General features: G+C 36.6%; 1 protein-coding gene and 1 pseudogene across 1 annotated transcript in view; one reads left to right on the top strand and one right to left on the bottom strand.

The window, feature by feature from the left end:
- The window catches only part of INPP4B (inositol polyphosphate-4-phosphatase type II B), an 832,665-nt gene that overhangs the window by 242,186 nt on the left and 566,816 nt on the right, over positions 1-23,663 (top strand).
- LOC125094142 (tigger transposable element-derived protein 1-like) overlaps positions 3,878-23,663 on the bottom strand; it is a 39,816-nt pseudogene continuing 20,030 nt past the window's right edge.

Genomic DNA, 23,663 nt, shown 5'->3' with positions numbered 1-23,663 from the left:
TGGAAATAATTATTACGGAAAGAATGTAACTCTTATCTATTTCAGTTGTAACCTAAAGTTCACGGAGAATTGTTGTCTGCTGACTTTGATGATTTTAAAGATAGCATAGTGATCATCTAACAGTAACTTGGGTAGTCTGTTTTCTTGCCATTGACTTCCAGTAGGACTTGGGAAGCTGGATCTTAAAGCTATCTGCTATATAGAAATACTTGAATACTTTCCTTTGTATGGTACAAAACTTAGAGAAAAACTCCCTAAAGCTGTTAGAGGAATATAAAATATATCCTTATTTTTTGTCCTCCCAGATTTCATATCCTTTCTTCAAAGAGTAAACAAAAGTATGTTTTTCTAAACCTGACAGATTTTCCTCAGCTCTCTTTTCTTTCATCCTGTTCTTTATACTGAAAATAATGACAAGATATGCCACTTTCTGCCCCCTTCCAGCCCATATTCTACACTATTTCAGACATATTTCTTCTAAAAATCTTACAGTGATGAAATGAGAGAAAAGAGTCCTGAATTACTCTTTGCTCTAAGGATGAATCCCATCCATATCATGCAGTTACAAACTGTCCTGAACTGGGGCCAGATGCTATCTAATAATACAAAGTTCCTTCTGTCAATTAATGTATCAGGCCTGCTGGACTATGAAACACTACCATCTAATCTGCCCCAGAAGCTGAAATTGTGTGAGAGGTGGGTTACCTGATTTTGACCCAATTTATTTAGTATGTCTCTCTTTGGTTTAATTTTATCCCACACAATGGTACATATTCCCTTTTCTAAGCCCACCAAATATTTCAGGCATTTTTTTTGAGGGAAAAAAAAAAACTAAAGAGAGAAGATTGGATATTCAATACATATATTTGTATTTTCTTAATATTTGGACACAAAAATGGACCAAATGAGCACATTATTTGTAACCTGCACTGGATATTTTTTTCTTGGCAGAATCAGTACCTCATTTTAGCCACAGTTATCGATGAGGTCTTTAAGTCTTAGTCTTCCCCAAATAAACTAGATCTCTCAATTAGAGATCCTTAATCAAGAAAACTTTCTAACTACTATATTATCTTTAGATGCAGGTTTAACAGAGGAAGTAACAAAGAGAGTAAATAGTATGTTGGGCTTGTTTCATGTTAAGATTGGTAATATTTGCTGCACACAGATTGCATGCCTGAAACCAAGGGCTGTGTTGTTTAACTCATATAGTCTTTGCAGTAACCTGCAAATGCCATTACCACTTGATACTTTTGAAATTGGGAAGTTGAGTCTAGGTTAACACAGGTAGTCAGTGGCAGAGATGGGGTTGGAACCCAAACATGTCATCCACATCCAGGCTCTTCATGGGGCCTGCTTTCTCCACTAGGTGCTTGTATGTGTCAGTGACTAGACTCATCAGCAAGACCTGGATTCTTCATTCCATCTCCCTGCCACTTTCTGTACTTTACCATAGGTTCTCAAACAAAGTCCGTTTTGCCTTGAGGGTCTTTGCATTTGCTGGTGTCTTGTTGAGAACCACTCTTCTTCACTCTTTACATTGATTCTTTACTATCCTTATGGCTTCAAGTAAGGCATCTTCACCTCTGGGAGGCTATCCCTCACCGCCCAATATAAAGTAGGTTTCCCCTCCCCTAATCTATGTGCATTCACATTTCACCAGCATTCACATTCATAGCTCCTTCCTACCGTGTATCACATTCCACAATTCAAATTACATATGCGGTATGTGTTTATCTGCTTGCTTAATTAATGCCTGCCTCCTCCCCCTTCATATTCTCTCCTTAAATGATGCTCCATGAATGCAGACACCATGTAGCTTTGTTTTAGGGACTCTATAAAATGTTAGATTGTTAGAAGAATTAAGGCACATGTTCAATACAATGTCTAACATAGTGGGTTTAGCAAAATTGCAGTTAGTGTGTGTGTGTGTGTGTGTGTGTCTTTTTGGTAGGGATAAATCACAAAATCAAGGCATGTCTACTTTTCAGTCATAGGAGTCCACAGTCACAAATTCCCTGAGAACATAAAGTTAAGAGGAACAAAATTTCTTTCTGAGAGCTTAAGTTTCACATGAAAATGTAGTGGATTGCAGTCCATTAGAATGGGTAAATCACTTCATAGAGGTAGTAGACAAGTGAGACCCAATTGTAGGCTGAGTGATATTGCAACATTTCTAGAAGACAGCAACTGTTATTGGCTGAATTATGACCCCCCCCCCCCCAAAATTCATATATTGAAACCCTCTCCACCAGTACCTCAGAATGTGCCTATGTTTGGAGATAGGGCCATAAAGAAGTGACTAAGTTAAAATGAGTCAGTTACGATGGGGCCCAATCCAATCTAATTGGTGCCTTTGTAAGAAGAGGAAAATTGAACACAAAAAGACATGGGGAATGTGTTTGCAAAAAGGAAAGAACATGTGAGGAAAGAGGGAGAATGTGGCCATTTGTAAACCAAGGGGAAAGGTGTTAGGAGAAACCAAACCTCCCTACGCCTTGATATTGGACTTCTAGACTCCAGAACTGTGAGGAAATAAATTTCTCTTGTTTAAATCTTCCAGTCCATGGTGTTTTATTAGGCAGCCATAACAAACTCAAACAGTATCTAAGAATCAGAAGAAAGTTGGACGTTCAGTGACAAAGAGATAAGACATTAACAAAGGAAAACCTTGTAATTTCCTGTTTAAGTATTGCTCAAGGAAGAAGTCCATGAATTTTGTGTATTCTTATGTTGTTGGAAACATGAGAACAAATAGACTTTATAAGCTTTTCCCACCTAGTTTTATTGAGAAGTAATTGACATGCCTAACTGCATAAGTCTCAGGTGTCCAACACGATGGTTTGATTTACGTATGTTGTGAAATGATTCTCATAATAGGTTTAGTTAACACATTTCATAATATATAAATACAATAAAAGAAAAGAAAAAAATTCTCTTTGTGATGAAAACCCATAAGGTATGCTCTCTTACAATTTTTTTACATATCATACACCAGTGTTAACTATAGTCATCATGTTACACATTATGGGCATACCTTGGAGATACTGCGGGTTCTGCTCCAGACCACCACATTAAAATGAATATCACAATAGGAGTGCTTGGGTGGTCGTTAAGCATCTGCCTTCGGCTCAGGTCATGATCCAAGGGTCCTGGGATTCAGCCCCATATTGGGCTCCCTGCTTGGTGGGAAGCCTGCTACTCCTTCCCCCACTTTCCCTGCTTGTGTTCCCTCTCTGGCTGTGTCTGTCTGTCAAATCAATCAATCAATAAATATTTTTTTAAAAAATTAAAAAATATAGGGGTGCCTGGGTGGCTCAGTGGGTTAAAGCCTCTGCCTTCGGCTCAGGTCATGATCCCAGATTCCTGGGATTAAGCCCCGCATTGGGCTCTCTGCTCTGCAGAGAGCCTGCTTCCTCTCTCTGCCTGCCCCTCTGCCTACTTGTGATCTCTGTCTGTCAAATAAATAAATAAAATCTTTAAAAAATTTTAAAAAATAAAATGAGTATCACAATAAAGTGAGTCAAAAAAATTTTTTTGGTTTCATGATGCATATCAAAGTTATGTTCACACTCTACTATACTCTATTAAATGTGCAATAGCATTATGTCTAAAATAAGAATGTATATAACTTAATTAAAAATACTTTGTTGGGGCACGTGGGTGTCTCAGTTGGTTAAATGTCCCACTCGTGATTTTGGCTCAGGTCATGATCTCATGGGTCATGAGATTGAGCCCTGCATCGGGTTTTGCAGTTAGGGGGAATCTACGTGAGATTCTCTTCCTCTCCCTCTCCCACTGCCCCACTCCTTGCTTGTGCTCTCTCTGTCTCTCTAAAATAAATAATTTTTTAAAAAATACTTTGTTACTAAAAATGCTAACCACCATCTGAACTTTCAGTGAGTCATCTTTTTGCTGGTGGTAGGTCTTGCCTCAATGTTGATGGCTGCTGACAGATCAGGGTGGTGGATGCTGAAGCTTGCAGTGGCTGTGGTGATTTCTTAAAGACAGCAATAAAGTTTGCATACTGATTCCTTTTATGGAAGAATTCTCTGGGGTATATGATGCTATTTGGTAAGACTTACCCACAGTAGAATTTCTTTCAAAATTGAAATCAGTCCTCTTAAACCCAGTTGCTGCTTTATCCATGAAGTTTACGTAACAATATTCTACATCTCTTGTTGTCATTTCAACAGTCTTCATAGCATCTTCACCAGAAGTAGGTTCTATCTAAAGAAACCCCCTTCTTTGTTTATCCATTGGAAGCAGCTCCTTATCTGTTCAAATTTTATCATAAGATTTCAGCAATTCAGTCAAATCTTCAGGCTCCTCTCATGATTCTAGTTCTCTCCCTGTTTCCACACATCTGCAGTTACTTCCTCCACTGAAGCCTTGAATCCCTTGAAGTCATCCATGAGGGCTAGAATCATTTTCTTCCAAATTGCTGTTAATGTTGCTATTCTGACCTCTTCCCATGGATGGCAAATGTTCTTAATGACATCTACAATGAGGAATCCTTGCCCAAAGGTTTTCAACGGACTCTTCTCAGATCTGTCAGAAGAATCACTATCTATGCTAGCTATGGTTTCATGAAATGTATTTTTTAAATAGTAAGACTTGAAAGTTAAAGTGACTCCTTGACCCATGGGCTCCAGAATGGATGTTGTGTTAACAGCCATGAAAACAACATTAATCTCATTGTACAGCTTTATCAGAGCTTTTGGGTGGCCAGATGCATTGTCAATAAGCAATAATATTTTGAAAGAATTTCTTTTTTCTGAGCAGCAGGTCTCAACAGTGAGCTTAAAATATTTAGTAAACCATATTATAAACATATGCACTGTCGTCCAGGCTTTGCTATTCCATTTGTAGAGCATAGGCAGAATTGACTTAGCATAATTCAGAAGGGCCCTAGAATTGTCAGGATGGTAAGTGAGCATTGGCTTCAAGTTAAAGTCACTTGCTGTATTAGCTCCTAACAAGGTAGTCAGCCTGTCTTTCGAAGATTTCAAGCTAGACTCTGACTTCTCCTCTCCAGTTAGGAAGTTCTAGATGGCATCTTCTGTCAATACAAGTCTGTTTCATCTATGTCGAAAATCAATTTAGTGGAGCCATGAATTATGAATTATGAATTATGTTAGCTGGATCTTCTGTGTAGCTTGCTGCAGAATCTCGTGTTACTTCACCTTGCATTTTTCTGTTATGGAGACAACTTCTTCCTTAAACTTCATGACCTGTGTGCTTGGGTGGCTCAGTTCGTTAAGCATCTGCCTTCAGCTCAAGTCATGATCCCGGGGTCCTGGGATCAGGGAGCCTGATTTTTCCTCTCCCTCTGCCTGCCATTCCCCCTGCTTGTGCCCTCTCTCTGCCAAATAAATTTTAAAAAATCTTTATAAAAAATTTAAAAATTAAAAATAAACCTCATGACCTAAAGTCTGCCAGCTTCCAACTTTTCTTCTGCAGGTTTTCCACCTCTCTCAGCTTTCAGAGAATTGAAGAGAGTTAGGACCTTGCTCTGGATTAGATTTTAGCACAAGAGAATGTTGTGGCTGGCTTGATCTTTTATCCAGGCCACTCAGACTTTCTCCATATCAGCAATGAGTCTGTTTCACTTTCTTATCATTCATATGGTCACTGCAATAGCACTTTTCATTGTATTCACAATGCAGCTATTTAGGGCAAAGAGGCCTAGATCTCAGCCTAGTCTCAGTCTTTGGCATGCCTTCTTTACTAAGCTTAATCATTTCTAGCTTTTTATTTAAAGGGAAAGAGGTGTGTGACCCTTTTTTCAGTTGAACACTTATCAGGCCATTGTAGGATTATTAACTGGTCTAATTTTAATACCATTGTGTCTCAGGGAAACTGCTGGAGGGTGGGGCAGTCAGAACACACACAACACTTATTAATATCTCCATTTTATATGGTCATGGTCAATAGTGCTCCAAAACAAAACGGTAACTTCAAAGATCACAGATCTTCATAACAAATATAATAGTAATGGGAAAGTTTGAAATATTTGGAGAATTATCAAAATGTTACAATGAGAGAAAGTGAGCAAATACTGTTGGAAAAAAAATGAAAAAAACAAACAAACAAACAAAAAACATGGTTTCAATAGATTTATTCCACGCAGGATTGCTACAAACCTTCAATTTGTAAAAAGTGCAGTGATCTAGGAAGCTTAATAAAGTGAAGCACAATAAATGAGATGTGCCTGTATGACAACTTTTATATCCATGTATGTATCGGTGGACACTTAGGTTGTTTCCATGTCTTGGTGATTGTAAATAACACTGCTATGAACATGGGGGTGCAGGTATCTTTTTGAGCTAGAATCTTGTTTCCTCTGAATATGTTCCTAGAAGAGGTATTGTTGGATCAAATGGCAACTTTGTTAATTTTTTAAGGACCCTCTGTACTGTTTTTCATATTAGCTGTATCAATCTCACCATCAGTGCACAAGTGTTCTTTTTCTTCACATCCAGGCCAGTATTTATTACCTCTTACCTTTTATATGATGGCCATTCTAACAGGCATGATGTGATATCTCATTGTATTTTTACTTTGCATTTATCTAATGCCAAGTGACCTTGAGCATCTTTTTATTTACCTGTTGGCCATTTGTTCATTTTCTTTAGAAAAATGTCCATTCAGGTCCTTTGCCTATTTTTAATTGGATTATTTAGGTTTTCTTGTTTTTGGTGTTGTTGTTGTTGTTGTTGGCCATTGCGGTTGCAGGAGTTATTTGTATACTGTAGATATTACCCTTTATCAGATATATCTTTCAAATATTTCTTCTCAGTCCATAGGTTCTTTTCACTTTGTTAATGGTTTCTTTTGCTGTGCAGAAGCCTTTTAGTTTACTATAGTCTCTCTTGTGTATATTTGATTTTGTTGTTTGTGAAGTCATGTGATTTCTAAAAAATCGTTACCAAGACCCATGTCAAAGAGCTTTCTATGATTTTTTTTAGGAGTTTCATGGTTTCAGGTCTTACATTTAAGTCTTTAACCCATTTTGAGTTCATTTTTGTGAGTGGTATAAGATAGAGATCAAGTTTTGTTTTTTTACATATGAATATCCAGTTTTCTCAGGAAAGAATGGATAAGATGAAAGAAGAGAATGTGTTTTCCTCATTGAGTATTCATGGTTCTCTTGTTAAATATTAGTTGACTGTATATGCTTGCATTTATTTCTGGGCTGTTGATTCTGCTCTATTGGTTTCCATTGGTGTATTTGTCTGTTTTTATGACCGTACCATGGTGATTTAAATTTAACTTCTGTAACTTTCTAGTATAGCTTGAAATCAGGAAATGTGATGCCTTCTGCTTCATTCTTCTTTCTCAGGATTTCTTTCAGGGTCTTTGTGGTTCCATTAAAATTTTAGGAATATTTTTTCTACTTTGGTAAAAAAATGCTATTGAAATCTTACAGAGACTACATTGAATCTATAGATGACTTTTGGTAGTATTGAAATGTTAACAATATTCACTTCTAATCATTAAACACAGGATATATTTCCACTTACATGTGTCTTCAATTTCTTTTATCAACTTTTTTTTTTTGTACTTTTCAAAATAAAGATCCTTTACCTCTTTGGTTAAATTATTCTTAAGTACTTTTGTTTTGTTTTGCTTTTAATGCTATTGTAAGTAGGATTGATGCCTTTATTTCTTTTCCAGAAAATTTACTGTTGATGTATAGAAATGCTACTGATTTTTGTATATTAATTTTATACTCTGCAACTTTACTGAATTTATTAATTATTTCTAGAAGTTTTTTGTTGTAACAAAAGTTATACAAAGTCATGACATCTGCAAATGCAGAAAATTTTATTTCTTCCTTTCCAATTCTGATTTTATTAACTTATTATTCTTTTTATTTCTTTATCTTGCTGGATTGCTATAGCTAGGCCTTCTAGTATTATGTTAAATAGGTGTCATAAGAATATACATCCTCTCTTATTCTGCTCTTAGAGGAAAGCTTTCAACCTTTCACCATTTAGTATAATGTTAACTGTGAGCTTGTCAGATATAGCCTTTATAATGTTGAGATATATTCCTTCTATGTCTAATTTGTCAAGTGTTTTTTATCATAAATGAACATCGAATTTTGTCAAATGCTTTCTCTGCATTAAGATGATAATGTGATCCTTTTCTTTCTTCTGTTAATGTGATGCATCACATTGGTTGATTTACATATGTTGAATCATCCTTGCATCTCAGGGATAAATTCCACTTGATCGTAGTGAATGATCCTTTTTTAACGTGTTGCTGAATTTGGTGTGCTAGTATTTTGTTGAGAATTTCTGCATCCATGTTTATCAGGGATAAACACAGTTTCTCTGTAAAACCTGTAGTTTTCTTTTCTGGTAGGGCCCTTATTTTGGCTTTGGTATCAGGATAATGCTGGTTTTGTAAAAGGAGTTTGGTAGTGTTCCTTCCCTTTCCATTTTCCAGAAGAGTTTGAGAAGTATTGGTGTAAATTCTTTAAATTCTTTGTAAAATTCACCAGTGAAGCCATCTAGCCCTAGGTTTTTCTTAACTGACAGATTTTTGATTCAATCTCCTTATTCATAATTGGCCTACTCAGATCTTCTATATCTTCCTGTTTAAATCTTGGTAGGTTGTGTGTTTCTAAGAATTTTTCCATTTCTTCCAAATTTTCCCATTTTTTGGCAATAGTTGTTCATAGGAACCTTTATGATCCTTTGTGTTTCTGTGATATCAGTTGTGATGTCCCCTTTCATTTATAATTTTGTTGATTTTGGTCTTCGCTATTTTTCCCTTAGAGAGTCAAGCTAAGAGTTTGCCAATTTTGTTCATCTTTTCAAAAACTAACTTCTAGGCGCGCCTGGGTGGCTCAGTGGGTTAAGCCGCTGCCTTCGGCTCAGGTCATGATCCCAGGTCCTGGGTTCGAGCCCCACATCGGGCTTTCTGCTCAGCAGGGAGCCTGCTTCCTCCTCTCTCTCTGCCTGCCTCTCTGCTTGCTTGTGATTTCTCTCTGTCAAATAAATAAAGAAAGAAAATCTTAAAAAAAAAAAAAAACCTAACTTCTAGTTTGGTTAATCTTGCTTTTCTATTTTTCCTTTTGTCAATCTATTCTTTTTCTGTTCTCCATTTTATTTATTTCTGTTCTACCCTTTGTCATTTCCTTTTTTCTGCTAATATTGGGTTCAGTGTGTTTTTATTTTATTTTAGTTTAGTTTAGTTCCATAAGGCATAGAGTTAGGTTGTTTATTTGGGATCTTTCTTGCTTCATGATATAAATATTTATTGCTATAATCTTCTTTCTTCGAACTTTTATTGCTGTATCCCATAAGTTCTGGTGTGTTATGTTTCCATTTTCATTTGTCTCAAGAAATTTTTTTTATTTCCCTTTTTTAAAGATTTTACTTATTTATTTGAGGGAGAGAAATAGAGAGAGAGCATGAGCAGGAGGGAGAGACAGAGGAAGAGGAAAAAGCCAGTTACCCACCAAACCAGGAGCCAGATACAGGGCTGGATCTCCAAACCCGGGGATCATGACCTGAGCTGAAGGCAGATGTTTAACTGACTGAGCTACCCAAGTGTCCCTTATTTCCCCTTGAATTTCTTCTTTAATCCACCGATTTTTCGGGAGATTGTTGCTTAATTTCTTCTGTTCATTAATTTTTCATTTTTTCTTCTTGTTATTGATTTCTCGTTTCTTGCTATTGTGTTTCTTGCTATTGTGATCAAAGAAGATACTTGCTATGATTTTAAATCTTGGTTTTGTTAAAACTTGTTTTGTGGCCTAATATATCATCTATCCTAGAAAATGCTCTATGTGTACTTGCACATTTTTTAGGCTATTAAACACTTTTAAGTTTAATTTGCATGATTAACATTTTATCCATTGCCTCTTTAATTCCAGATAATAAAGCAACAGGTTCAGTCTTGATTTGTAGTGCTCTCTGTTATTCATGGTGAAAATGCTCCTATCATGGCCAGTTTCAAGTACTAACATGAGCTCTCTGCAAAGTTAGGAAGAGGTGCTCTGTAGCTCAATTTATGGTTTTTCTACCATATAGTTATAATCAAGCTATGTGAGCCCATACAGTAAAATCTCCTAAATTAATTAGGAGTAATGAGTTCTTAGTATTCCATTTTTGTTTCTAATATAATTTATTAAATTAAAAGTTTACATAATATACTTTTTTAAAAATCGTGGCTATGTTTAATAGCTGACAAATTTCCTGAAAATATAACTATCGACTCTAGTGAGCTAGCTCAAATTGAGGCCAAATGGGATAAATCTTATAGTAAAAGTTCAGAAATTGTGTTTGGAAAGCCCAGAGAGGGTAGAAATTAATTTTCAATAGAGTATTTAAGAGAAAAATTAAAGCTATCACTATCTTATGGACATTTCTTCTACATTTTCATATTTGGTTCATAAAACATTTTCATATTTAAAATACCATTTATAATAGAACTCAATATAAATACCCATGATACTGGAAGAGCCAGGATCAGAAATCCCTTTTATACACGAACAAAGCAAAATTTGGGGATTTTAAGTTGTTTGTTGCAGGTTGCTCTTATGTCTTACTCTAATCTCTGTGGACAACATAAAATCACATAACGTAATTCCTGTCTTACAAGAGTTTTTCTGTTTGTCAAGGGAAACACAAATAAGAAGAGGGAGCAGAAAGTAATTCACGGAGTCATGAGTTAAGATGGAACTGACTGTATTAAGAAAGACAGGTTGGCATGTGATTGTCAGCAGCAGACTGTTGATGTGTGAGTCCCAGCTCTGGCATTCACTAGTCATCTGAACTTCGGCAAGTTGTGCTAGTCTTCAGTGCTGCCTTCCTTATCTGTAAAATGGGCATCATATTAGTACCTATTCTAGACCTGAGTTTGCTTTGTGTGTGTGTGTGTATGTGTTTGTAGTGTAGAATAGGTCCTTGAACTTGAAAAACATTGGCCTTTTCCAATATTATCCTTATTATAAATCATTTATGTCTTTTTAAATAAAATACTTACAAATAGCAAGACTCTGACAACAGAAAATATAGCACATTCTGTCAGTGCTCAGGCAGTCCTTTTCTGTTACATTTGAATTTTTCCTTGTATTTAAAATTCCAGGTTTGGACTTGATTCCATTGTAGCAGTTGTGGAGGAGGAAGTGATATGTTGCAGTGTAAACCCTTAAGTGTGATTGTAAACTACAAATGCTGGTTTTGGTTTAAAACCCTTAGGTTGAACCACCAGAGTGAGAAAGGGTGATGGGAATGATAGAGATTGGGTGAATGGGTCCTAAAAGTGACTTTTGTATCTTTCTTTCCCTTGGTGACATGATTTAGGAATTATTTTTAAAGCTTTGGTATTTCTGCTTTAACTTATCTATAACTATTATCTTTAGATTTACCTCTATTTTATCTTTTGATATATTATTCTTATTTGGTTTCCCTTGTACAATTAAGGAAGTTAGAGGCATATATCAGGGAAAACGGTTGGTCATAATGTAGAAGTCCATGCTTACGATCTTGATAGGTTGTATACTGTCAAGGTAAAAGACAGCTTTTTATAAAAATCTATTTATTTCCATTGTAAGAGCAGCTTATTTTGAGGGTTAGGAGATGACATTTCCAAAGAGTAAACACTTTTTTTCTGCCTTTTACTATTCTGGATAATTCTTCCTCTAGAATGTAGTTCTAATCGGTGAGGAATTTTTGCCTGCTTTGCTTGCTGCTATAGCTTCAGCACTAAGTAAGTGCCTGGTGCATATCAGAAGCTCAGTAAATATTTGTTAGGTAAACAAATTAGTCCCACCTGGGTACTGAGTGGAAATGTAACTGTATTACATGTGGACTATTGGGAAACCACAAATGATATCCAGCCTAGTTAAAAAGCATTAGAGTGCCCACTCTACAGCTCAGTGGATTTGTAACAGCTATGAAAGGGCACAGTCAGGGATTAAATCTCTTAAATGTAACCTGGGCACATGCAATATGTAATTTTTCATCCAGCACCTTGAATTATTTGAGCCACTAGGCAGGTGATATACATAGTAGTAACCACAGGGTCAAGGGTGTAATGGTAGAGCACAATTATCATAAGCTTCATTTTTGTGACAAGTATTGAATACGTCATGTTTGTACTAGTTCTGTTTTCATGCCAGATTTTCCAGGAAGATCTATGCTGAAGCAGGCTTGAGTCTGAGGTAGATGATAGTTGCTAATAATAGTAATACTTGAGTGCTTTCAATATGCCATCTTTGTCCTAAGCATTGTACACTTGCTTTTTTCTCTTAATACTGACAAAGGCTCTGTGCATTGTGTATTCTGAACATTCTGCCTTCTTGATAAGGAAATAGGAACTAGGGGTGTTTGTGTTATTATTATATGTTTATGTCATTGTTTGTTTCTGTGGAACTTTTAAATTCATAATATAGCAGCAACAGAAACATCAGAAAGACAGTGAGGTGTGGTAGAAAAGTAGATGGTTGGTTGAAAACTTTGTTTAGTTATTTAATCTTGGTCATCTCACAACCTACTCTGGGCCCAGTAGTCTCATCTGTTAAATAGAGTAGGTCTTAAAAAAACGTTGCTATAGTTCTTGTTTTGATTTTCTCCTTGAATGAATCCATCTATTGTTTCTGTCCAATAGGAGCTCTTATTCTACTTTTTTCCTTATCTTTCTTTCTTTCTTTCTTCCTCCTCCTTTTTCTTCTTCTTCTTCTTCTTCTTCTTCTTCTTCTTCTTCTTCTTCTTCTTCTTCTTCTTCTTCTTCTTTTTTTTCTTTTTATTTGGCCTCTCATCAGGATTCTACTAAACTATGGGTCAAATGGGATTTGGGGCTGAATGGAGAGCCAAAATGATGTGGCTAACACTTCCTAAGGGAAACCATATTCCACAGTAAATTTCTCTTCCTGCGACCCCTCTCCGAGTTAAAGTTATTTCAGCCCAATTAAGGATTAACAAGGCTTTTGTTGGATAGCTTGAGGCTCTCAGTGCTAGCTAACTGTCATTAAGGGAGTCTGTGTTCCAGTTGCTACTAAATCTACATATTCATTCATTCATTCATTCTTTCAGTCAGCCTGCAATGTAATATTTAACAAAGTCTGCCTATTTGAACTCAGTGCCATAGTGGGTCACAATGAGTGTCACTTTCCTTATGTCCACGGAGCTATGCCACTGAAAGTAAGGCATTGTGTATAAACAAACAAACAAACAAACAAAAAGCATACTAAGTGCTAAATGAGAAGCATGTACTAGTTACTGTGAGGATATGAGAAAGCTTGCTGAATTCTAAGAGTCAGGGAAGACTTTATCAATGAGAGGATATTTGAGTTGAATCCTGACAATTTTGAAAAGTACTCTCTTGATAAGTTGCTGATTTTCTGTCCCCAGTGACAGCACAACAGAAAATGACAGGAGAACATGGTACCTCAGGGGATATTCTCATTCTCTAAGCTTCAAGTAACTTTATCCAGGCAGGGTAAGGCTGAAAGACAGCATTGAATGTCAAGAGGGTCTGCTCATAATGTCCACATAAAAGATGAAAAATAACCACACAGGGTTCTCACGGAAGAGAGATCATACTAGGCTGGTGGCAAGTGGGAAAGCTTAGAGGAAGGGTGGGGTATGAACTGGAGCTTAAGTAAATGAAAGGCTAACAGAGTCTAGGTCAGGAAACACAGAAAATCAGAAGGCTGAAGAATATTCCAAGCTGGGAAATACAGAGTGCAGGGAGAGAACCAGCTCTCCAGATAAAGTTGGGGGACAGTGAGATGAGAGAGTTTAGCTGTAAACAGCTAGATCTAATGTTCGAAGTGGATGAGTTCAAATTTTATAATCTTAGTCATATAATCTCAGTCATGTCTCCTAATATCTCTGAATTTTATTTTAGTCACTTGTAAGATAGGGATAATACCACTTTCCCTACCTGTTTAAAATAATCAGTTGAAATTATACATATAAAGGTATTCTGTAAATTGTAGAATTCTGTGCAAATAAATAGGTACATGCATAGCCAACAAGTTCTAAGTAAAAAGACATGAGAAAATTGGAGAATGCAGATTGTCAGTATAATTCAAGATGGGTTTGATGGGGAGAAGATTAAAGTCAAGAAAGCAGTCCACTGGTCCACATGAGAGACTGTAGTCAGAAATCATTCGTGGCTTTCTTTCTTTTTTTTTTTTTTTAAAGATTTTATTTATTTATTTGACAGAGAGAGATCACAAGTAGATAGAGAGGCAGGCAGAGAGAGAGAGAGGGAAGCAGGCTCCCTGCTGAGCAGAGAGCCCGATGCAGGACTCCATCCCAGGACCCTGAGATCATGACCTGAGCCGAAGGCAGCGGCTTAACCCACTGAGCCACCCAGGCGCCCTCATTCGTGGCTTTCTTGAGCTAAACTTGATAGACATGTGATTTAGCACAAGGAATCTACGATGGTGCACTGAATCCTCTACCACACACGTGCCTCCTTTCACCACACTTATGTGATCCAAGTCAGAGTTAATAGCTGGAGATTTTTTTAGAAGAATTATTTATTTATTTGAGAGAGAGGAAGTGAGCATGCATGCCTGAGTGAGCGGAGGAACAGAGGGAGAGGAAGAGGGAAAGAGAGAATCTCAAGCAGACTCCCCACTGACATGGAACCAGACACAGGGTTTGATCTCACAACCCTGATATCATGACCTGAGTCCAAATCAAGAGTTGGACGCTTAGCTGACTGAGCCACACAGGTACCACTATTTGGAAATTTTTCAAAATTGGAATTTAATAGCATGGAGGACAAGGGGAGATGGAGAGGAGAAGGGAGTTGAGGGAAATTGGAAGGGGAGGTGAACCATGAGAGACTATGGACTCTGAAAAACGATCTGAGAATTTTGAAGGGGTGGGGGGTGGGAGGTTGGGGGCACCAGGTGGTGGGTATTGTAGAGGGCACGGATTGCATGGAGCACTGGGTGTGGTGCAAAAATAATGAATACTGTTATGCTGAAAAAAAAAATTAAAAAAAAAAAAAAAGTAAATAAAGTGATTTATGCAAATTGAAAAAAAAAATTGGAATTTAAGAGTGAGAGAGTGACATACATACATACTTTTTTTTTTTTTTTTAGCATAATAAGGTTGAGGAACAAGCCAGTGAAGGTTACCCTTCTCTATCTAACTAAGTATATGACTGATTTTTAAAGTTTTTATCTTCAGGCCTAAATACCATGATAGCCTACCTCAGGAACAAAATTCTCCTCTGTCTGCTATACTGTCTTGAAGAACAAAGAATTGCTGCCTATCCTTGCCAGAGACAACACATAAATGGATGTAGGGCCTTGGACATGAAGGAGAGGGAAAGTTTTGTTAAAAGAAAGATGCAGGGTGCCTGGGTGGCTCAGTGGGTTAAGCCTCTGCCTTTGGCTCAGATCATGGTCTCAGGGTCCTGGGATCGAGCTCCATATCAGGCTCTCTGCTCGGTGGAGAGCCTGCTCCCCCTTCCTCTCTGCTTGCTTGTGATCTCTCTCTCTCTGTGTCAAAGAAATAAATAAAATCTTTAAGATAAAGATTTTATTTATTTCTTTGACACAGAGAGAGATTGCAAGTAGGCAGAGAGGCAAGTAGAGAGAGAGGAGGAAGGAGGAGGCAGGCTTCCTGCTGAGCAGAGAGCCCGATGTGGGGCTTGATCCCAAGACCCTGGGATCATGACCTGAGCTGAAAGCAGAGGCTTTAACCCACTGAGCCACCCAGGCGCCCCAATAAATAAAATCTTAAAAAAAAAGAAAGAAAAAGAAAGAAGCAACTGGGTGGCACAAGATTCAAGCAAGAAGATTCAGGAGGAGTATTTTCTGTCAATAAAAATAATGCACATGAGATATGTCCTGAGAGACTGGGTCGTAGTGAAAGCTGCTCAGAGGGACACACCACCTGACTGTAGAGGTCATTTCTGGATCCCCATCCTCCTGAAAGCTCTCTGTGGGTTGGCATACACCACTTCGCCTAATTCAACAATTAACTGTTCTTCAGGTTTTTTACATATGTGCTTGGCTGACCATCCCCAGGGGACCTCTCCCCACTTTTAGTCACTACCATGTCAATATGTAGTTCTCCACTGTAGAAAGCAAGAGGATACAGAGAATAGTAAAAGGGACAAAAAAACCAACTGACAGAAGACTGGGTACTGGGGTTAGTATTTTCATTTCTCTTCCTCCTGAAGGAACTGGGAGTCTTTGGGTAAGGATGGCAATAGATGGAGACCATTGTGGGGTATGGAAAGCTACATCTTGTGCAACCTACACAAAATCTTCTGTCCTCCCCACCACTGTAATTCTTCAAAATACATACAAGCATATATAAGCAAACATAAATATATTACATATAATATACTATGCAAATGATTTGTATTAATTTGTATAACTTATGCATTATATAATTAATATATTTATGTAAGTCACACATTTATTAAATTATATATTTAATATATTTATATGCATTTATATAATTTATATATTACATAAATATATGATAATGATGTATAATATGATAATATATGTATATAATATTATATATAATTTATAATTATATAATTGTGTAATAATATGTAACTATATATTTATTTACATTTATTGAATACTTATTTATGCTTATCACCCTTTCAATGAACATTTACTAAGTGCCAACCACAGGACTCACCAAACTGGAAGGCAAATATTATTTCATCACATTTTATAATGGAGAAAAAAGAGATACAGGCAAAGGGAAAGGAAGACTCTAGTCTAAATTCAGAGAGTTAACAGGAGGGGGAGTTGGAATATTCTCACCTAGATAAAAATTTTCTTACTTTAAAAAATCCCGAATCACTAAATCCTTGCTAATTTCTCTATGCATTCTAATCCTACAAGCAGAGGAGCAGAGAGTCCTCTTCTGTAAATGATAATCATATGCAGTTTGTCACTGACTTGTGCTTCTGCCAGAAAAAAGTGTGGTTGTGAGAAGCAACATTGTATTTCAGTCTTTCCAACTTCCCACTAACTCCTCAGGATGGCTAAGGGCCTAAGTGCACCGTTGCATCACAGCATTAGTGTTAATTTCTCACTCCTTACTGGAGGAAACTTCAGGAGTGGTGACACCCCAGAGCTTGTCTGCACAGCTATACCTGGCCCTCAGCCCTTCCCTGGAGATGCGGGTCAATGCCCCAGTGCCTCTCCAAATAAGGGAGGCAGTATCATTTCCTTACAACTCCAGCATTGAGCAGAATGGTATAGTTTCATGACCCAGTGATATAGAGCTTTTAAGATCTAATTGAATTCAGCAACAGGACAGTATGACAGTCAATCTTCAAAGACAGAAAGAGCTTTGAAGAGAGAAGATAAAATTAAAAGGGCCTACTACTGGCAATCAAAGATGATGAAATCTTTATCATTAGCTATTTCTGAAGCAATAATAGGTAACTGAAGAATGTAGAAAATGGCTAAATATTTCTAAATTTAGTTTAATAGTCCTGGTATAAACCAGAAAAGCAATTAATTCATTCATTCACTCATTTATTCAATTAGTGAATTTTTACTGAATGCTTTTTACATACCAGGCATGATTAACCACTGTTTTTCACCATAGCCTTTAAAAATACCATTTGGCTATAAAATATAGGTCTGTGTTTTCTTTAACTGCTGTTTTTCTGGGTTTTGTTTTTTGTTTTTTGTTTTTGTTTTTTTTTTTACAACCAGAATAATCTGATTCTAATTTACTGTCTATCATTCCCTTGCCAAGACTGTCAAAGTATCATTTTACTTAATACCATGGCTGTTATTAAAACTTTTTCATATTTGGGCTGATGTTTTCAATCTCTAGAAAGATGTGAAGCTATCATTTTCTTATTGCAGGGGCATGATTATGTTGTTTATATAAGAATTTATAAAGACTGAGAATATGGTAAGAATGGAGTATTGTTATTAAAAAAACTTACAATAAAGATTCTTAGGTGTTTATGAGCACATATAATCACTATTGGTCTATTTTAAACATAAATGTTAACCAATCCATTTGAATAAATGTGAATAAATAAATAGCTATTCTATTTACATAACTAATTCAAATATTGCTCCAGTTAGCCAGATGGGTGGGGGTGAGATGTCAAGATGGGGGATCCAGACAAACAATTAGAGGGATGAAGATAGGGAAGAAATGAGGAAGATTAGAGCTGGGTGGATTTGAAGATTTTCTGGACACCTAATGCCTCCAACTAGGGGTACCAAGACCTCTCCTTCCTTTCCCCTCCACCTCTTTTCCCACTTTGCACTCTCCCATTTCTGGGAGACAGCAAAAGATTGAGTGAGGACTTCTGGAAATCTTTGGGTAGGTGGGGTGGAATGAGCAAAGAAAAATTTTAATGGAAGCTAGATAAAAAAATAGGAAGGTAATCATAAGATACAACTTTAGAATAAGAGAGACTATCTGATGAGAGACTTTCGGTTGTTGTGGGTTGGAAGAGGATAGGTCTTCCTTCATGGGTGGGTGTGTGTTGGGATGTAGGAAAGAGGAAAGAGGCCTGAAATGAGGGAGAAGGAAGTGCAATTCATTAGCAGGTCGCAAGTGCTGTGCATATGCTACAGGTGATAAAATCTGTGATCAAGGGTTCACCTGAGTTCTGTAAAAGCACTAATATGCAAAAATGTCAAAATGCCTTAAATCGTTAAATCATTGCTAATACACTTTCTTTTCTTCTTCTTTTAAACTGACTTTAAAATGGCTTTAGCCATAGAGCATCTTCTGAGCGTTAGGTTTCCTGCCAAGTTCAGAATAAATGCAGATACTGCTTTCATGGTGCTTATAGTCTATTGTAGGGTACTGAGTTTCCCCCCATTCAAATTAGCTGAAAATTATGCCAACCAAAATTTCAGTTTGTATTTTATCCCTCTCCCCAAATTATAACACTTAAAGCAATGTTAGCCCTATTACTTCCTAATTTAAAAAATTGCAGTAAAATATTTCTTAATTTTTCATAATGCACTGAAAATTTTCTGTGGATAAAGGAACAGGTGTGATGAGGGCTCTAAGTTAATTTTCAGATGAGGATCCGGGAATTTTTTTTTTTTTTTTTTTTTTTAAGATATACCTATTCGAAAGAGAGAGAGAGAGAGTGCATGCATGTGAGCAGAGAGAGGGGCAGAGGGAGAGAGAAGAGAGAATCCCAAGCAGACTCCCTGCTGATCATGAAACCCAACTTGGGGCTCACTTCCAGGACCTCGAGATTATGACTTGAGCTGAAATCAAGAATTGGATGCCTGGGGCACCTGGGTGGCTCAGTGGGTTAAAGCCTCTGCCTTCGGCTCAGGTCATGATCCCAGATTCCTGGGATCAAGCCCTGCATCAGGCTCTCTGCGGAGCAGAGAGCCTGCTTCCTCCCCTCTCTCTCTGCCTGCCTCTCTGCCTACTTGTGATCTCAGTGTGTCAAATAAATAAATAAAATCTAAAAAAAAAAAAAAAAAAAGAGTTGGATGCCTAACAAACTGAGCCACCTAGCTGCCCTGAAATAAGTATGCAGGGTTTTTTTTTTTTTTTTTTTTTTAAGAGAAAGAGAAAAAAAAAAAAGTCTGGGACCCCTGGGATGCTCTTGTTTAGCAAGAGAGCACATTATTAATGTCACTGAAAATCAGTTCAGTGTTTGGCATGAAACAAAGTACATAAAGAAGCAATTTTCTTTTGTTTTGTTTTCCTATTCTTTCATGGACACTGAAAGATGATTTGACTTATTTAGTATATACTGTAGTTCTCTATAGGGAGGCACAAACTAATTTTTTCTTAGTTCTATTTTTTTCCTGCTTTTTCCTACATGTTTTTTTAATGAGAGGGTCTTACTGCTTCCTGAACCTAGTTAGTCATCTAAAACAATAAATCATATTTTGTAGGCAGAGGGAAGAAAAATAAAGTTTATGTTTTTTTCTGACCTATATATTTCCTATATACAGAAAATTTATGTATGAGAGGCAGTATTTGTTATATATATACATATATATGCATATATATATATGTTTATATTTAGTGGCTCTAATTACTGTATTCTTTATCAGTGGTGAGATGAAAACATCATCTTTTCTTTTGTGTCCCCCTGTGTTTTATATAAAAAAGCTTTGCAGGAAAGGAAGCACATATTTCTTGAACTACAGAATACCAGGATGTAAATGTGGATCTCAGTATTAACTTTGAATTTAATCTTAAAATATAATCCTCACTTTTAAAGAGTTACCCATATTTGAAGAAATTTTTATGACTGTGTAGTAAGAAAGAAGGCAGTCACCAGCACAATGTAGTGTTAAGAACAGAGATACTATTATAGATCGCCTGAGTTTCAATCCTGGTTCTTTTACTTTGTTCCTCCTATCTGTAAAATAGGCATGCTCATGTTATAAGGTTAGGCAAACTGAATGATTTGATATTTATAAAGCACTTAGAACAGTTTAGCACATAGTACTATGTGGCTGTTGATATGCAAAAGTAAATAAATCAGTTCTTGATGGGTTGGAAACACAATAAAGCATACAGAGGACTAGGTGTAAAGCAATAATAGCCCATGTTCATCTGCAGTGGTGTGTACTTCTGCATGTTCATTTGCTGGTTATAATTGTGTGCCTTTCCCTGATAGGATGGGCCCTTTGTACTTCTTAGATGATGTTGTTGTCCCGGAAACTTCTGTTTCTACTCTTTTTTTTTTTTTTTTTTTGAGTTTGCTGCATATTATAAAACCCAAATACGGCAGATGGTTTACAATGCCACGTAAGAAGGAATTTTTTCCAATTGTGTTTTCATCAGGTAAGCAACTCTGCTCTGATGGGAATAAATAATTATGGCACTGTTATGAAGTTGATACTGTTTCAGAAGGCTATAGAATTGAACAAACACTGGCCAGAATTATCCTTCAGTTTTTACAAATATAAGGTCAAAATAGAAATGAATAAAGGAAGACCAGGAAGTCTTCCCTTTCCATCTGGCCTTCCAGTGGCCATCTAGAATTTATTAGACAGAGAAACAGAATGTATATGTGTGTAAAATCCTGTGTAATTCAAAAATACTCTTTCTTATTCGTATGCATATGCAGACTAAAAATGTGGGTGGAATGTTTAAATAATTCATTAATTTACTATCTCATTCATCTAAAACTTTTTAGGAGAAAATCACAACTTAATTTATAGTTAGCTTCTATTTTCTGCAAAATAGTTACATTTGAAAAGGTCAGGACAACTGACCTATAAGTATTAATAATCCTTTTGCAATTACCAAAATAATTTGTTCCATATGCCTATAAAATGTTTCCCAGACTTACTGGATTATTACCTACTGAGAAGTTCAAAAGTATCTATTTGATATTTTTTCCAACTGAGAAGCAGTTTTGCCTCAATCCCTCGATAGTGCTGAATTGTATATTGAAGTGTGTCCTATCAAATAATACCTTCAGTAGCTGTTAAGTATATCTATGATTACCTAACAAGATTAGTAATGTATTTCTTTTCTCTTAATGTAGCGGTGATGGGAAAGAAACCATTGTTTTTTGAGAGTTTTCACTTTTGAGTATTTTTTGGGAAAAACCCACAAAGTACCCCGTGTTCAACTTCTTTGGGATGCTTAGAAATTCACATGATATTAAAGAGAGAGAGAAAGGAAGTGATGATGACCTCATTGAAATCCGAAAGGCACATCCTTTCTTTATTTCTCCATTGAGTTATTGCTTAGACATTTATAAATCCCACTTTTATGTGAGGGAAACTGGAAGAGTTTCCTATAAGCAAGCTGACTCCAGGGCGATTCAAGCATTCAGGTAGTGCTGGGGCAGACTTTGGACCTTGGTGAGTCACCAGGAGTAATGAAGGTTCAGATCCTGAAAGTAAGGCTGGAGCTGAGAACTGACTTGAAAATGCAAGAAACAACTTGAGAAAAACAACTTTCTTGGTAAGATCAGACTGCTCTTTCCCCTATAACTTATAGATCTATCCAACAGTAAATAGGAAAAGAAAAGAAAGAGAAAAGGGAAAAGAAAAATAAAAACCGAATTAAAATTAGAGTCAATGAATGTAGGAAAGAAAGCTTGGCCTTGAACATACAGACTCCTGTTTTAGCTCCGGAACTATAATCCTTTAATTGAAGCTTTGCTCTGTCCCTAAGCATTCAACTGTTACTAACAAATTTCACAAAGTGTCTATTTTGAAAACACGGTTGTTTTAGGCAAGCAGCATCTTAAGTAAATTTGTGTTTTAATTGCAAGAAGGTAGAATATGATTTGAGAGTACCTGAATTAGAAATGTTTTTTATTCCTTTTCAGGAGCATAAATAAATAAACAGGAATAATGAAAAACCTTCCTTAGAATATGTAATGAACTGTGGTTAGAGAAGAGTTTAAAAATGATTACTTTGTCTGTGGTAATTTAAGACAAGCACTGTGGTAAATGTTAGGGATATGCCTTTCTATGTGTACTTTGCTCAATGTGCATGAATTTACTTCATCGTTCTTACAGGTCCTAGAAATTTAGGGGAGGGACTATATTTTAATGAGAATCACATTACGTATTTCCGCATATATTCATTCATTCAACCTTTGAATGCATTAACTAGAATGAAGAGATTTTTCTCATTCATTTTACCCTTTCTACTAAGAATAGGAGTACTCTGCTTTTAGTCTCATCATCTCCCTTTAAGGGAAAGCTGGTGGGGCAGATTTGGGGCTTACCACCACCTCTTCTTACTACCGGGAGCAAATGGCTAGAAAAATAACAAGTAGTTCATGACCAGCAACTTCTGTCTCTCTTATTTTTTGTTGAGGCTAAGCTGTGACTTAAAACCCAGTGGGTTGAACAATGGGGTCTTCTGCCCACCCACTGAGCTGATCTCAGTCATGTTGCTGTATGTAGATTTAAATGTATTCAAAGGATGATTCTCTTTTTTTTTTTTTTCAGGATGTAACAGTTTTGCCAATTTGTATAGGGAATTGAAACCTAAAACTCCAGTTCCCATCTGCTCTTAACATTGGCTGAGAAACCTAGTGCAAATGAAATTACCTACACCAGTGTCTTTTCCATCTAACCTATATATACATATTTGAATGTGGAGGATCAGATACATGTAAATGATTGCACTGAAACCACTGATCTCTGAGATTGACTAGGCTCTGACAGTCAATCAGGTGACTGTTGAAAGCCCGGGACTGCTTTACTTGAAACTAAGGAACATGGACTTTACTGCTAGATAAAGTCCAGTGGAACTCAGAGATAAAAGGGGAACTTCACCTTCTCTTTCACATTTTTTATGAGTTGCTTATAATTTTGCACATATATGTAATTGTGCGTGCACTTAGAAACTGACATTTGCAGAAGCTTGCAGTTCTTGTTAATCACTTGCAGAGTCTCCATATACATTGAACTTCATGTAGGCCATAGAAATCTCTCCCTCCCTTTCTTTCTCCCTCTGTTCCTTTCTTTCCTTCTTTCTTTCTCCATAGAAATTTCTGAACTTAGAAGATTTGGGTTTAAGTACTGATTCTGCTTCTTACTGGCCTTGTAGCACTGCAAGTTACATGTTCTCTTCAAGCTCAGTTTCTTAATGGAAAATGCAATCATTCTCTTTCCCAGACTGGAGACTGACCTTTCCTGCTGCCTGCTCAGTGTAGTAAACAGAGATCTTCCTTTCACTGCTTCAGCAGACCCTTCACATTCAATGAGT

Source organism: Lutra lutra, chromosome 2 (genome assembly GCF_902655055.1).
Source record: "Lutra lutra chromosome 2, mLutLut1.2, whole genome shotgun sequence".
NCBI classification, from domain to species: domain Eukaryota; kingdom Metazoa; phylum Chordata; class Mammalia; order Carnivora; family Mustelidae; genus Lutra; species Lutra lutra.
Note: the sequence above shows the minus strand (reverse complement) of the source record. Positions and strands in the feature narration are given on the sequence as shown.